This window comes from Meleagris gallopavo, chromosome 15, assembly GCF_905368555.1.
Source record: "Meleagris gallopavo chromosome 15, MGAL_WU_HG_1.1, whole genome shotgun sequence".
Taxonomy (NCBI): Eukaryota; Metazoa; Chordata; class Aves; order Galliformes; family Phasianidae; genus Meleagris; species Meleagris gallopavo.
In genome coordinates this window covers 2,488,016-2,505,660 of record NC_139418.1, presented here as the reverse complement: position 1 = coordinate 2,505,660, position 17,645 = coordinate 2,488,016, and the positions used below count along the sequence as shown (strand labels likewise).

Below are 17,645 nucleotides of genomic sequence, written 5' to 3'. Positions count from 1 at the left end.
TAGTTCATAAACCTATTAGAGCACTTGTTGGGAGTAAATGAAATCAGTGCTTCAGAACAGCACTCTGAACTGGGGTCCAAGAAACTGTGACTGTGCATCAGAAGCAGCTTGACAGAGAGGGAGGATGCTGCACTTTTAAACCTAATTACAGATCTTGTGACCTTGGCACAACCAGCACCTATTTTCCTTCTTATGCCTGGGATTCACACAGTATTCATCACCTGCATGACAAAAGCACATCACACGTAGGGGCAGTTTGTTCCTCATGCATCTAAGGAATCACACTTGCAACCTAAGAAATTACTAGCATAAGGATACAAGACTATTAAAAAGTCACAAAAATCAGACCCACAAAATCAGACCCCAGTGTTTGTGATGAAGTCAAAGAAGCTTTCAGTCAAGAGAAGAACACTCAGGAAAAAAAATAAAAGCATGGCCCTGAAAACTACATTCAGCAAGATGAAAGTCTCTGAAGGGCTTCACAGCACTCTGAGCATCGTTCAGCTGTGAGATACACACAAGGACTCTTTCTGGACAGCACGTGCAGCTGGATATTGTGTAATAGATACATGTATACATATGTATATGTACATACATATACCAGTATATCTATCACTTCTGCTGTTCTCCTAATTGACCGAAGCCTCACGTCCCTTTCCTGCTTCCTGGAGTGATGACTTCCACCTCCAGGCCCCACATGACTAAAGCCACTATTTGTATCCTTCCACACTGTACTAACGACCTGCATTTATAGAAAGTCTTCCATTCACAAGGCTCTTAAATTGCTGTACCAGGTCCATAAGGCACAGAAATTATTTACATGCAACCAACAGCACAGAATCCATCTGAAACCACAGCGGGAAGTACATGCTGGAGGCTTAATATCTGAATTAACAACAGTCTCCAGGCCATGCAGCTTCAGCCAGGACTACTACACCTGGCACTGTACAAACACAACAATAAAAACTACATCCCGAAGGTCCTGAGAGTTCCTAATGCACGTGGAGAAGAAGTGAGACATGAAGAGCTTAAGCAACTTAGTCAAGGCTGCATTAAAAACATAGTTAATTTTACAGGTCCCAAGCATAAGCTCAATACCTTAATCGTAACAGCAGAGAACATTTAAAAAAAAAAAAAAAAAAAAAAGACACACCAGTTCAGGGTCTACAGGACAGCTATTTAGCCTTAGTGGAAAAAAAATCCCTTACCTAGAGAGAAGCTCCCGACAGACATCATAATCTTTTCAAACACTTTGTATGAAGCCCGTTGCTGACACAATCCCACCAAGTCTGAAGCTGCATCAGCAGTGTGTCCATATACAAGCTCAGCGCTCTTGGTGGACAGCACAAGTGCGGCCAGCCAGCTGGTACAGGCTGCAGAGCTCCTCAGGTCCTTGCTGAGTATATCATTAACATCCGGAGCACTTAGCAGATGTTATTAAACATTGCGAACCACTTGACAGATAACATAAATATCATCAAGTGTTTGGCCTACAATACAACATCAGTCAATGCTTGGCAAACGTTGTCAGCCTCTTGGGAAATCCAGCAATGTTTGTAAGCAGTTCGTAAAGCTAAAGCGTGGTTCCCTCCAAATGGGGTTGTTTTGTTTTGTGGGGTTTGTTTTGTTTTTGAGAATGACTGCTGCATGTTCTTGGCTTTTCTAAAAAACATGGAGGCATCAGGAAAGAAAGATCTGGACTGGGACCAGCAGGCTTTGTGCCAAAGGAACTGACAGCACGGCAACCTTTAAAACCTTTATCTTCACATTACAAAAAACTCTGAAGTTCACGACAGCACCGAGTTCAGCAGAGTGGAAATGTTTTTCCAAAGCAGGCATAATCACAAAACTTTCCTGTCTGGCCTGCTTCTTATGCTAGTTAAGTAATACAAACTTACTCCTTCATTCAGAATTTCTTTTTAATCCTCAATACTCAAACATTCAAATACTCTAATTCAAGTTCACCCCCCCAGTCTGGAACACAATCAGAAATAAATTAACAAATTATAAACTAAATTAAGCTACCAATATACTTAGTAATTAGCTTACAGTGAAAACAGATGAATATTGAAATTACTTCTCCAAACTCTGAAGAAGAGTCCCCTTGGGAAATCAGTATGTAACGTCCAACTGAACTCATCTTCAACTTATGCAGTGCCCTTCTCATCTAGCTATTGGTATTACATTCATGATGACCACAATTGCTCTTAAATGCATTATAAAACTCAAAACTTACACACTGTAATAAAGGAACACAATGGTTTATTAATTGTCTTAAAATAACGCTGTAAGCTCCCTCTGCCAATAAACCTTCCTGAGGCCAGCTTCCAGAAAGGATGATGAGCAACAGGTAATAAAAAAAGATACAAAGAAAGATACAACTATGTGCCCAAACACAGGGCTTCCTTTGGAAGCCCATCACAAGGTTTCAGCTATTATTTATACTACTGCACTGCTCCAGATCACACATACTTAGGGGACTGTAGAAATAAGAATGAAAGATCATTCCCGTGCTTAGGAAGCTATAAACTAAAGAAAAGCCCACTGAGCAGCTGGGAAAGTAACACCACCACATGCTGACCACTTCTCTACAGCTATTCTCACACTGGCCCTGCTGCCATACTTGCAGCAGTCCTGAAGACAGCCAAACCTCTTAGGGCTCTTATTCAGTAATCAGATTTTCAGTTATATATTTGAACTTCAATCAAGAAAGGTATAGAATTGCTTCAGTAATCCCTTGCATAGAGAACAAAAGCTGTACAATGAGCTCTGAGGGCTGTCACAGATGCATGTTGGAAGTGTAATTCCACGTGTACAGCAAAGTACCTTTTCCAGGTCATTTGCCACATAGACACAGCATTCCTCTGTAACTTTGCTCTTGAGCAATCCCAACAATTAAATAAGGCGAGCTGGATGTTTGCAGGAGTTACTTCAGCCTCTGGAAGAGCACCTATCTCCGGAGCAGAGCAAGGCAGCTGTTTAATAGCATGTCAACACCCATTCAGGGGAGGAAGTGAAGGAAAATACCACATCCACTGAAATTTAATTTGAAAGAATGCACACGTGGTTTAGGAACAGAGCGAGACAGAGTCATTTCAAGAGAAATGCTATGCAAACAACTTCCCCTTCACTGTATACCACCACTCCCATTTTTGAGGGACCGAGTTCAGAGACATAACGGGGCCAAGCTTGTTAGCTACTGGATAGAGCCCTTCCACAGGAGAGTGTTCAAGACAGGAATCTCATCCAAGTCAGCTCAGAAGCCTTTGAAGTGGGAATGCAGTTTATAGTCCTCTGGTAATTCCTTCCTTGATAGGATGGGGATAAGGTTTTTTGCTGTTGGGTTGGTTTTTTTTTAATTTTTTCCTCTCTGAATGGAAAATGACCACCATTAGAAGAGGGAAGACTGCACCAACCCTGAGTGCAGTTACTAGCCTCAAGAGGGAGTGAAGGTAATTTATAGAGATGCATCTTCTTGTGATCAAAATATACTCATCTAGGGTAAACTTTACTGAAAGGTGAGTACACCAAAAGCTGTGAAAGGCAGAAAGTCTTGCCTTGGGCCTGCAGCACAGAGACAGAAAATGATTTCATTGTTGTCACAGATCTTGCCAGTAATATAGAAAAATGTATCAAGCTGGCACTGTCCTTTTCTAAAGAATTTCCTGGGCAATGCAAAAAAATCTTGGCAATAACAATATTAGCACAACAAATGATATAATTTACACACCTGTTTCATTCCCCAGCAACACCCCTCTTCAAGAAAATCATCTTATTACTCTCCAATTACTCTTTGTTTTCTCCTGCTGTTTGCAAAACAGACTGATTTTTTTTTTCAGATGAGTTCAGCAGCTAATCACCCAACTCTTCTCTACAGCCAGCTTGTCTCTTTACCCCACACCAAAAGGGAAAACCTACCACTGCCATGACCAGATACATAGCATTGAATGGAGCTTTTCCCTTTTGTGCCTCACTGTCCTCACCCTCTGTCTCCCTTTCCAATTAAACCATAGGAACTTCAAAGGCTCTTCTCTAACCCAGGTTAACGGACACAGTCCTAGAAGTGTGCTGAGGCTTTTAGAAGCTACAATACCAAAGTCTCTCAGGATATTTTTCATTTCCAGAGGGCAATCCAGCAAAGCTCTTGTTTGAAAAAATGAAGGATTCCAACCAAGCCTCAACTACAAACTGCCTTGTTAGAAGATGCAGTTCTCTGAAATGCAATGACAAACAAACAATAAATAATCATCTACAGCAAAAGCCAGGAAATGTGAACACAGTCTGAAGTTCTTAGCACCACCAGTATTTACTTAACCTGGACATGGGAAGGGAACTTGAGGACTCCTTTGAGGGATCATGTGGCAATGGGACACAAGCAGTGCTTGCAGACAGCATCTCTCTTTTGTAACAGATATCCATGTATTTTCTCTTAGATGCCATGTACCAGCTTGACTTCTCCGTGGCAGTGACCTACATTTTGCGAAGAGCTGTAATTGCTTCCCTTTCCCTGCTTCAGCTTCAGTTCTTCCAGCATGAACAGAAAGCACAAGTTTGTTTGTAGGGCTACACCAGCTCTGTTACAGTCAGAAGTAACCAACAGGCATGAAGGTAAAAGGGGAAAAAAAATGGAAAGAATAAACACACATGGAACAGGGGCCCAAAGGCTCCAGCAATGTCACCACATGAGTATTAATAAAAGCAGAGAGGATCAAAGAAGCAGAACCTATCACTGATAAACTATACTCCAAGCAGGAGAGCTCAGTCTTCATTAAGAAGTTGGTAGCCAGTAGGACAAAACTTCATATAATTGCACTCTTTGAACCACCTACATGCAGTACCAGTAACAGACACCTTGCCTTTCTGTTCTATTGCATCTAGAGAAACAATCCTTTTCCTAAGCATGCTCAGTGCCTACTGCAGTTTCTCTTCCCTTCTAATTTTCTTAAATCTATGTTTTGGGACATTCCTTTAATTTATTTATTTATTTTAATTAAAGGAGGAGTGAGAAACTTGGTTAGCAGCAAGTCAAATTTTGGCTAGCATAAGTCGTTATAGCTCTAATTAAAACTAGGTTTCTGGATAGTCTCAGTATTTAAAGACAAAGTAACAAGTGTGCACCAGACCTTGGCACAGAACCCAATAGAAGACACCCCCCAACCCCCCTATTATACCAACTAGAGATCAAACCTGTTACTAAAGTTGATTTGGGTAACACTTACATTACAGTAACACAAGTGAGCTTTAATTCTGCCTGACAGCGAACTGTGCAGAAGAGCATGAGCTATAATTTACATGCAAATAACTGAAGTAAAAAGACTGAGAGACCAATTTTAGAAGCTATGCACAACACAGACCCTTATGAGAAATAAGCTTGCTGAAATCAGGCCTCAAGTGATTTCCCACGGATAAACAATAAATCAAAGTAATTTGATTATTTCTAAAGCAGGTTAATTATTTACAGTTTTCACATCAACTTTAGTCATCCAAACGTATGTATGTAGGCATTATGTTATAAACTTTCATTTTCTGAAGGAAACGTAAATATACATACACAAAATCATCAAGGCTACAGACTCAAGCACTCAAAACTCAGGAAATGCCAGAATTAAGTTTGCATGGCAAAAGAAAATATTTTTCTCTTAATTTCATTCCCAGAAATGGTGAAACCATTTTTTGTTTAAGCTTTCCAAACAATTCATCTGAAGCAGACATTCAGCATGGAAAGTTTCAGCCCAAACAGTTAACATTTGGCCAACTTAGATGCCACTGAAAACAGGGTCTTATAATGGGAAATGTGAGGCAAGTTTAATTATAGGCAGCACTACCAGCATCACTTATAATGTATTTAGGATTAAAATTTCATCCTGACTTTGCCTGGTCTGTTTATCTAGAAATACTGTACAGAAGTATTTGAACCTCCTTACATGGCTCAATTTCTTATGGTGTTTGTAGGTCTGGGGTCTTCAACTCAGGCCAAAGTACAACACAGCTATTTACATCAGGTATCAGAAAGAGAAGCCATTACTCAAAGCAAAAATCCCAGATGCATGACAAGGAAGCAGCAGCCATAGGTATTCAGAGGGTCTCGATACCCACCATGTTCAATCAATTCTATAGCCTTTCAGAAAGTGATGCATTTTTCCTGCAAAAAGTTGATTACAAAATTAAATTGTTAACAGCTTTGTCGAAATTAGCAGGTCTGGTTGATGATTACTGCCTGAAATTTCATTGGGAAACCAGCTAAATTCAAAATAGACTGTTTGCTATGCTGCTGTCCATGGATCTGGCTGGCATTCTGGCATTGTCACCACAGTGCTCTGCGTCCTCGCTGGCCCAGCCTCCTCTGCAGGCTTCTGCTGCATGCACACTGCTCTCATTCAGCTCTTATTTTTGATGCAGCCTAAAATTCAAACATTAGTTTGCAACACTGGACTAGTAGCCAGGTACTGAATCACAGTCTTCAACATTTCACTGATGATAAAATAGCACAGATGTATATTAAAGAATTATTAAGCTCCAAACACACAGTCAGAATTAAACAAAAATTAAGGACAGTACCAGATGTTAACACACTTACTGCTGGGTTTCTTAGTTTTGTTTTTGTTCTTTTAAATCTCATTCACCTGCTTCCTGTCTAATACTAAACTACCCACCACAGTTACCAAGTCAAACCTTTATATTTGCAAAGAAAATGGCAGAACAACCCCTGAAGTAGAAATTCAGTAGGGGCTGTTTCTATTGTAGCCTAGAGCAGAAGATGGTAGTGCTGTTACCTCATTCCTACTGACTACCAATTTAAAGAGTGATTTACAGGAACTCAAATAGTGTAGTGAAGGGCTGCAGAAATATTTTTTTAAACACTTCAGGATGAATTTCTTTGGTCCAAGTATTAAATTCTGGTTTATTCAAGCTCTAAGAAGAATGAATTCTTAGAGCTGGAAGGGATATTTAAAGGTCATCTAGTCCAACTCCCTTGCAATGAACAGAGACATGAATAGCTAGATCATGTTGCCCAAGTCTTGATCCAGCCTCACCTTGAAAGTTTCCAGGGATGGGGCAGCAACCACATCTCTAGGCACTGGTGTCTCAGTGCCTCACCACCCTCACTGTAAAAGACTTTTCCCTTGTATCTGAATGAAGATATATAAGCATCAGGTTGTGTTTTGTTCTATTATTAACCAAGATGTGTTAATCAGGAGTGAAGGAGAATGAGCTTTTGCCCAGCGCACTGCCTGAAATCTGCTTCCAGGTTTCTCACAGATTCTAAACTTTGCTTAAGTTTGGCTGATTCATCTGCCTCTTCCAGGTCTCAGCTTCCTATTTCCGCATTGTAAATACCATCACCTCCATCCTCCTGCCCTGCCCTGCTTAGACAGCAGGCTCTTCCACGCGAGCACTGTTCCATCCTGCACATTTTGTACTGCCACTTGCACAAGGCAACGTACCTCCGGTGTCTTTATGTTGTCACTTACATACAGGCATTCCTTCCAGCAAACTTTGCACCCCTTTTAAATGTTCATATTTTATTTGGTGCTTCTTCACTTCCTCTCTTCTGAGGCAAGCCCCCCTGACAACATTTAATATTCTACTCAGCTAAACATACAGCGGCTTCTTTATTCATGGCAATAATATGCAGAATATGGACAGACTGACATAAAGGAAACATGTGAGGCAAGGCATCCACGGTAGGAAAAATAAAGGTGACCCATAAAGTACTCCACCAACTTTCCTAAAGCCTTGACATCTGTAATTTATAAATCATGGAGGTTTGTTCCACGGTGGCTTTGCCAATTTTGCTCCATTGCAGTGAACATCTTAACGAACTCAAGGTGACACAGTGGCTTCTTGATGGAGTGTATTTACACAGAATTTCCGACATCCAACTTGCAGCACAAATGGAAGTGGTGTAATAAAGCTGGGAAACAATGATCATGTACAAAAAAACCCCAACAACCTAAGGAAGCAAAGCATCACACGTTTTATGGTTCTGTTTTTCTGTTTTGTTTTTTTAAACTGATGTTGAAGTGTTAAGCTTTGCATGCAACATTCTTACAAAAAGAATTGAGAAATAACTTCATTTACAACAGCAGTTTTCACACTAAATGTCGCTGCACCTACTGCAAAAAGCCACTGCGGTCAGTAGCATGTAAACAGGTCCTACTGGTTTCAATTCAACCACAAAAACTTGGTTCAGATTTGTACTTGACATCAAGCTGCTTACTTGCAGCAGCATATGAGTAGGAGAAAGAAGGCACATAGGTGTTCATAGTGAATAAAATTATCTGCTCCATACAATTACAGTATACTTGTGTTTCTCTGGGTTATGAGACTCACTGTGAGCCAATAACAGAAATGCAAGCAATTCCTCTGTGCCTTAGAACCAGTCTGATATATTATTCTGATTAAAGCTGCATCCAATTTGTCGCTAGGCTCCGAGTATTCCACTTAATCGCTATCTATACGTTAAATAAGTTGCTCTTAGTAGTTCTCTAGCTTACACGTTTATATACAAGATCCATACATATGGATCTTCTCTTGGTTGACACACACGTCTATTACCATCTCTCCTGAAAATCTGGGCCATAAATCCAACTAATCTTGTTTTTATTAAAGAACTCTGGCACATTTGTTGCTCAAGGCACTGCTCTGAAAATTCAAATGGTGACCATTTCTCTCCAGCTACACTCCAGGGATTCTTTTTAAAGGAATGAGACTCAACTCAGTTTTGACATGACTACATCTGGTGAAGCTGTAGAGTAAGGAGAAGCTACAGAAATGAGCTACACACTCTGTTCAGAGTCAAGGATATCTATCAGCCGGGGCACCAGAATTTTCAGGCTCCTGAAAATGCAAGATGAGAAAGAAAAATCTGTGCATGCTGATACATAAAGTGCTGCCTTACTGGATGGCAAAGCAACACAGTTCTCCTTCAATAGCCTGCAGTCAGTTGTGCACTCAAACCATTTATTCAGACACTCTAGTAAAAAAAAAAAAAAAAAAAAAAAAAAAAAAAAAAAAAAAACACCACAATTTCTCTTCCTCTTCCCGATTCTAGATATATAGTAAATACTTGGCAAGTGTTCTTGCTTGCCAAGACACTATAAAGCCACATGAAGACAAATCATTTAACAGATTCTACAGACTGGTCACAGAAACCATTTCACTGGAGAAATTGTCCTATTTTAAAGGACTTCAATTAACTGCCTTAGAAATGAACCAGCAGCCATTTCATGTTCACTCAGATGTGTGAAAATACAGATTTCTTCAGACTTCTCTTCTATCAGATACACAATGGAGAATCAAAGTCTTTATTCAAGCCAGTAAATCAAATTTCCAGAGCAACGTTTTAATGAAACTGATGAGATACTCCCACCACCACATTTCTGAGAGATGCAACATCACATAGCAGTAAAGGGTTTGTGGAACAGCACAAGGACAGGTAGTAAACTTAAAAGTAATCCTGAACTATGAACTAGCAGGGCATCTAGAACAAACCAGACTAATGCCTGGAAGATCGAGTTATACAAGAAACTGTCAAAGCTGCATTTTTTCCTCTAGAAATAGCTAGGATGCCTGCAGCACTGTGAGGCATGAGGGGTACTACAGCAGTGCCCCTTCTAAGCACAACTCTTGCCTCTGTTGTCTGTTTCTATTAGAGAAGAGCAGCCTTCACCCTGTGGTCCCTGAACCACAGAGACTTGTGCTGCAGCATGGTTTCAGGGGAACTCTGTAAATGGTGAGTAACTTGGGAACACTGACCTAAACTCACATCTGCCAGCAATTACACTCACTCACTGAAACACACAAAAAAATTCTGCTTATTTGTATTAAGCTGTAAATGCAACACAGCATTTGCTTTCAAACACAGAGATAAGCCTACCACTATCTAAGCTGAATGCTGTAGCTTACAATCAAAAAACAGATGTGCCAGCAACCCTGTTCCTATTTCCAAACTTTAATCTGGTTGCATATAAATCAGTATGGTTTGCTATCAAAACTTTAAGATTTATTAGTTCAATAAAGGAGATCCATTCTCAAAAACTAATGCACTTTTTCATAACTGTATTCCTATACACGTACTGTTACACCTGAGAAATCTTCTAAGCCTAACAAGCGTAGCCCCCAGGAAAAAAAAAAAAAAAAAAATCAACAGCCAAAGCACAAAGACAGGAAAGTGCTGATACAGTAAGAAAAAATGAATAGTTCTTGTAAGGTACAGGTGCCACTGCCATCAGCAGTAACGCGATGGTATTTCAAGGAAAGCTCAATACCTTGCAACTCTGAAGACAGCTGAGGTAGCAGCCAGAACCTGTACACCACCAGGGCAAAGAGAAGAACAACAAATCTCTGCACAGCATATCAAAGGTGGATGTTGGCTGGATGGCAGCAGAGGTTGAACCTCCCAATATTAAACTACATTTGTGGCTGTTTGACAGAAGGCAGCAAAAGGGCAAACAAAATGGCATCTGACATGGAAGTGCTTCTGAAGTAAAGGTGTATAATTGAATTTCTCTATGCAAAATTCATCAACACTTGCTGAACAATGATAAGGCCAAACAATGGATACGAGCACAGTGAGGTGGTGCATTTGAGCAGTGGTGCCAGGGAACAGTGCCAGCTCAGATTCAATTTGCCACCAACCAGAATGCCCAGATCCCTTTTTTGCAGGGCTGCTCTCCAGCCCATTGCCCCTTAGTCTGTACATGCAGCCAGGGTCACCCCATCCCACATGCAGAGCCCAGCTCTTGCTCTTCGTCATGCAGATGGGGACCACCCTCACGTTTGTCCAGATCTCAGAGCAAGATCTCTACCCTCACAGAATCACAGAATCACAGAATTGTAGGGGTTGGAAGGGACCTCCAGAGATCATCGAGACCAACCCCCCTGCCAAAGCAGGTTCCCTACACCAGGTCGCACAGGTAGGCGTCCAGGCGAGACTTGAATATCTCCAGAGAAGGAGACTCCACAACCTCCCTGGGCAGCCTGTTCCAGTGCTCCGTCACCCTCACCGTGAAGAAGTTCTTACGCACATTCGTGCGAAACTTCCTATGCTGCAGCTTATGTCCGTTTCCCCTCATCCTGTCTCCACGTACCACTGAAAAGAGACTGGCCTCACCACTATGGCCACCACACCTCAGATATTTATAAACCTGGATCAGGTCCCCTCTCAGTCTTCTTTTCTCAAGGCTAAACAGACCCAGTTTACTTAGCCTTTCTTCATAGGGGAGATGCTCCAGGCCCTTCACCATCTTTGTGGCCCTCCGCTGGACTCTTTCCAAGAGATCCCTGTCTTTTTTGTACTGGGGAGCCCAGAACTGGACACAGTACTCCAGATGAGGCCTTACCAGGGCAGAGTAGAGGGGGAGGATCACCTCCCTCGACCTGCTGGACACGCTCTTCTTAATGCACCCCAGAATGCCATTGGCCTTTTTGGCCACGAGGGCACACTGCTGGCTCATGGCCAACCTGTCGTCCACCAGGACGCCCAGGTCCCTCTCTGCAGAGCTCCTCTCCAGCAGCTCATCCCCCAGCCTGTATTGGTGCATGCAATTATTCCTCCCTAGGTGTAAGACCCTACACTTGCTTGTGTTGAACCTCATCTGGTTTCTTACTGCCCAGCTCTCCAGCCTGTCCAGGTCTCGCTGAATGGCAGCACAGCATCCCCCGTTACGAGGACCCCCCCCTCACTTAGTAAGGGGCCCACATTCTCCCTAGTTTTCCTTTTGCTATTAACATACTTGAAGAAGCCTTTTTTATTATCCTTTATCACTTTAGCTAGATTCAATTCCAGACGGGCTTTAGCCTTCCTCGTTGCATCCCTGCAGGCCCTGACTACATTCCTATATTCTTCCCAAGTGATCAGACCCTTTTTCCACATTTCATGGACCTTCTTCTTTCCTTTGAGCTTGCGCATGAGCTCCTTGCTCATCCACAAAGGTCTCCTGCCACCTTTTCCCGATTTCTTGCTCACAGGGACGCACCGATCCTGAGCTTGGAAGAAGAGCTGTTTAAATGCTGACCAGCTCTCAGAGGCCCCCTTACCTTCTAACACCCGAGCCCACGGGATAGCTCCAAGTAGGTCCCGGAAGAGAGTCAACAGAGTCAACACTCCTCCCAGCTTAGCATCACCTACAAATTCACTTCATACAACTGCCAGATCTTTATTGGAATCAACTGTGAGAACATTCAAGAGAAGAGACCTTAAAATGAAGCCCTGCAGAATCCCACTGGTGACAAGCAGGACAACTGTCAGGCCATAGCCTTCCCTCACCCAACACAGCCGTATTTTGGTTCTCATGGGACATTCTTAGGGTCGCACTGCCATGGCCTTATGATGTCCCGAGCCACCTCCCTGCTGACTGCTATAGAAACAGGGACCCTGACAACAGAACACCACTCGCTGACCGACTTCTGTTGAGGAAGCACACATCTGAGACAGAGAGCTCAAATAGACACATCCTTCCCTCCCACTGTGGGAACTTCCAAGGAGGACGATGAATCCTCCTCCACCAAAGAAGCGGAGGCTTCTGGGGAGTAGCAGTGAGCCCAAGCCAATGGATGTAGACCCACCAAAGAGCGATGTTGAGCCCATGGAGGTGGACCTACCTCCTGAGAAGAAACCAAAGGAGGTGGATCCATCTCCATCAGGTACAGGCAAGCACTATAACATCATGATATGCTTGCCTGGAGATGTCGCGATATCTGTTTGTGGCACAGCAGGGGCTCTCCATTTCCATCTTGGCATTGAAGAGTCATCATCTGCCAGAGTGCCGCTGGTACAGCTGCTGCTCTCCAGAACCCCTCCCTTCCACATCCCTCATCCTTTCCCAAAACCTCTCACCTCTTCTTCACTGAAGTCTCAGGAAAAAGGCACCTAAGACTACAATATGATCATATAATAAAAGCAAGGTGGAAAAACCTTTGGCTACAGCAAATAAGAATGAGCCCAAATGCAGCAGCCACAGATAAAGAAATGAAGACAAAGAACTGCTTACCTTTGGAAGGCCTCAGGTAGACAGTGATCTCCAACAGGAAATATCCTCACCTCCACTGGCAACCCTTAAATGAAGTCTGGGAAGGGGTGGATCCTGGCTGCATCCCTTCCAATTACTTAGGTGCATCACTTGCACCTGAGCTCCCCTGGGTTGGGGAGCTTCCCACCTGGGTTGGCCCTGCCTTCCCACCAGGTGCTCAATCACTGCTTCAGGCCATGACTTAGCATTTCTATTACAGGGCAGAACTGGTGTCCTCTATGCTTCTTCACAGGGACAGTGGGAGGAGTCCAGTGGATTGCACCGAGCTCCCTGCAGCCTCCAGCAGTGCCATAGAAGGCACAGAGGCAGCTTCCATTGGAGAAAGAGAAGACTTTGGTTTTGACTGGAAGAAGGACTCATGTTCAGCATGAAGGTCCATTCCAGCTGCTCCATTGGGACTTCTGTTCTAAACCAGGACAATAAGCAATTCAAAAGGACAGTACAAAACGATAACAATAATAAAAACCTGAAGCTGTTTTCCAAAGCCAAACCAGTCTTTGCCTCTGCACTGTCGGCACTCCCAAGGCTGCCCTGGGCCTCCCAGTTCCCCTCTGCTCTCCCCACTGGAATGGATCTGCCCTGCAGGGTGAGGCCCAGCCCAGGTCTCAGTGCTGGGGAGGGGCTTGGGCATCTGAGGAACCTGATGCCTCACTAAGAGCAGCAGTAGCTGCCAGTGAGCCACACTGACCTCCTAGCTGCACAAAAACAAGGCACATATCCCTCTAGTTTTGCTCTGAAAGTAAAGAGGTTGCTCTGAAAGTAATGCTGCCTATTTGATTATATAGGCTCAAGAGGTCAAAGGTGGATGTTGGTGGGATGGCAGCAGAGGCTGAACTATCCCACATGTCCCATTACAGCCTGCTGCTGTACAACAGGCAGTAGCAGAGGGGCAGGCTGGCAAAATGACCACTGAGCTGGAAGTGCTCATGAATTCCTCCCTGCAGAAAAAAATGGCAGTCACTGACATTCACTGACACTTGCTGAACATTGATGGAGACCAAACAGTGAACATGAGCATAGTTGAGTGTTTCATCAGTGGTGACAATGGGTCACCTGTGCAGGTGTAGGTTTTGAGGAGTGCAGCTTGCAGCCTCCTGTTCATTGCTGGCAAAACTGCATAGCTACTGGTGGTGACTATGTTGAAGTAGTATGCTTTGTAACTGATAATTTGCCCTATGAAATACTATTTTGCCTTTTGTGTCTGCTGCTATTTCCATGGAAATAAATAGGAGGCATTACTTCTGGAGCAGCCTACACATTATCACTCATGAAGAATACAGCAAGCAGCTGTTTACTGTATAACCCAGTGGCTTTGTGGCCTTCATCACCATGTCCTGAACTCCTTCTGAATCACCCTCTTCAACTTCTAGCTCCTGGAAACTGGAGTGACCACAAGGAACCTGTTAAAGTCATTTATAGTTACTCTGATTGAACTACAATACCTATTTAAGCCTCTGCTTTCCCAAGCTATCATCTGTAGCTCAGAAAGTCACACTTCCACAGAGCCTGGATCAGTCTGGAGGCTATCAAGGACTGATAACAGTACTGCGATAACAAAACAATCTCACAACAGCCAGAACAGCCATGCTATCCCAAAATGCCAGCTTGTGAGCCACAGCTGTACAGCTGGTGGTTACGGAAATGGCTTTTAAATGGTCTGAACAACATTGAAAATGTCACAGTTTCCTCCTGGAAACACTTTTTATATGTCCTCCCATACTGGGAGGCATTTAATTTTGGGCTTGTTTCCCTGCAGAAACAAGGCTTATGCAACCACAAAGTCTGCATTCCTACCCAGCAACCTTTGTTATTCGTTACTGCAGCTCTGTGAGATTTATCTGAAACTGGTAGTCCTGTAAAAGTCCTAGACAGTAGAATAGACAGTAGAAGATTACCTTCATGACTTAAAAAGATGAACTCACACTGAAGCCTTCTTTATATACCTCTCATAGTTCACTCCAACACCAAAGATCCCAGCTGCTGCAAAGAAATCCCTAAGAACTCAGTTTTGTTCACTCTGCTACGTGTGGAACATCTGGAGCTGCAAATGAGGGCAGAAGAGGCAGTTCCACCCTTTGCACTCTCCTTCAGCTTAGCCAAAGTCAGTTGTACAGCAGTAGCCAGTGGGCATGGCCAGTTTTGTGGCAGCCAAATAATGCAAGCACTAGGATGAGATACTGAACACAATTGCAGAAGTACTAAAAATATTCAAATTTCAACATAAGATAATGTATTTGTACCCAAACAACATAGCATGGATTATCCTGTTATTAATGACTCCTAACTAGATGAGTTTTTTCCTCAGTAAAGGTTACTAGTAACTTCGGTCATATAAACCCCTTAATTCCCTAGGAAGCATCCCACACTGGAAACAGAGGGAGGATGGATGAAGAACTCCTTGCTGCTTCCCTCTCCAGGCAGTATTCAAGGGAGGACTAAACCATACACATGATCCATAGCAACGCTCAGAGCTGGTATGTGACAGTGTGGTAAATTGGAAGCACATGTGCAAAGGGAGAAGTGTAATGTAATTGGCATGCTTGAGGCGTGATTAAAGCAAGACATTGACTGGAAGATTGAATTACGAGAGTGTCAAATTCGGACAAGGGATGAAGGCAGCAAAGCAGGCATAGTTGGCAACATGGGGAAGAGAAACATTACATCAGCAAAGATTAAATAAAATTGCAGATTTTGTTGACACCACAGAACCTACTTGCATTAAATAAAAATTGAGAAGAAAAAAAACATGAAGAGGTGGCAATTGACAGCAGCTGAAACACCTGATGTCCAAACAGAACACTGTTTTATATGAAAAGAATGTTAGGATGGCCAGAAAGGAGAAGGAAAAAAACCCAAGACTTCAAAAGTGCATATTCCTCAAGCAGAAGCCTGTAGAGCGTTCTGGGTGTCCTTCTTGAAAGGAAGCCAAACACAGCCAGCAATAAAAACTTTTGTGAACATGCAAACATCAGGAAGCAGGGTAAACACACACGATTGCTCTATGGCCAATATCATATTAACATCAGCACAAAGGAAACAGCACTTGCTATAAAATAAAGCAGGAAAGTGCCTCTCTCTGAGAGGAAACAGAAACAAAAAGATGAGGCAAGTGGCCTTTCTATAACCAGAACGCTACCAAAACATCTACTCACATGCTTTGCAACCAACCTTTCTGCCCTTTCCTTCCAAACCACTTCCAAATTAGTGAATAGCTCCTTCATTTCACTGAATGCTGGCTTGCATATTAATCTTTAACTAAGCACAGACTGCATGTACATCCTTCCTATTTTAGCAGTTTCAAGACCATATCCCAAAATCTCTATTCTTCTTACTTCCTTAGGAGATGAATATGTGGTGAGAGGGAAACCCTTCACCTATTAACTACAAAGTGAATGTACAGATAGGTAGATATGGAGAGTAAAGTAGTGTCAGTTATCAAAAGAGCACCAAAGGAGCAAGCCCAAGGCCTAAAAGGGGCAACCTAATGATAGCAATTCCTCTAGCACTCAGAATTCTCCCTTCCCAAAAAAAAGTTTTCTAAAAGCTCTGTTGCTGCTTTTGACTGTTGCTGCATTAGCCAAGTTATCCAGCTGACTGCAAAGATGTTGCCAGTGATGAACGTGACGTGAGACCATACAGCCACACAAAGCTTAAAGGCCAGTAGAAATAGCTCAAAAATCCCTATGGTAAATAAGTGTTAAATATCCTATGCAAAACATCTACATCAACATGTAGGATAACCCACTCACATACACATAGTTAATTATTGATTTTTTATTAATTTGAGATCAGTAAATTAGCTAGTGTAAACTAGAAACTTTCTTCAGAAAGCTAAATGTTCAATGTTAAAAAGTCCTTTTTTAAAGGTACTGAGATACCTTAAAAAAAAAAAGTCTTGGTTTCGAAGAGCAAAATAGAAAGCTATCTTCCAAAGCAAAGTAATTCACCTTTAAAATTCAAGTATTTCAGTTGTCTTCCTTCAAATTACAACAATCAGCTCAACTCTGTGTAAATACACAGAAGTTGTACAACCAGGACTATGTGTAGAAACATCAAGTGTAAAAGCCATGTTATATGAGGCCTGAACTGACAAAAAGGAGATCCCAAACTTGCCTGCTTACTGACAAAAGCTATTGGTGGCAAAAGATAAATGGGAAAAAAAAAAAAAAGCAACAAGAATTACTCAGCACATTACAAAGCCCAAAAAGCTAATTTATAATAATGCTAATGGATCCTAGCTATCATACTAGCTTGCTGCAAGAGGCAGGAGATGACAAGCAGTTTATAAACAGAGGCAAAGGACATGGATAGGCACTTATTTACCTTAGCTATTAACTCAGCCACTAGGATGTGTACCAGCCCCCAGCTGGAGAAAGCCTATGAAATTTCACCTGCTTTCTCCACACCTTAACCCTTCACAACCTTGTTTCTAATCTGTCTGCAATGTGATCTGAACGATCCACAATGCTCTCAGACCCTGCAATCTCAGAGAGAACACAGAAAAGCATTTTAAGTTGAAATTTATTCATTTTGATCACATTTATCCTCCAGGAAGAGATGTATTTGTGTGTAAAGTTTATAACTTCATTTCCTCGTTGAATACTCCGCAAA

At 42.4% G+C, this 17,645-nt stretch overlaps 1 long non-coding RNA gene across 2 annotated transcripts in view; it reads right to left on the bottom strand.

The window, feature by feature from the left end:
- The window catches only part of LOC116217202 (uncharacterized), a 57,243-nt gene that overhangs the window by 29,472 nt on the left and 10,126 nt on the right, over positions 1-17,645 (bottom strand). Inside the window, exon 1 of one of the 2 annotated variants that reach the window (XR_014886580.1) lies at positions 1,209-1,337. The exons of the other annotated variant lie outside the window; for it this stretch is intronic. This is a non-coding gene — a long non-coding RNA (uncharacterized LOC116217202). Of the gene's footprint in view, positions 1-1,208; positions 1,338-17,645 lie in introns of those variants that run through there. 2 annotated transcript variants of the gene reach the window in all.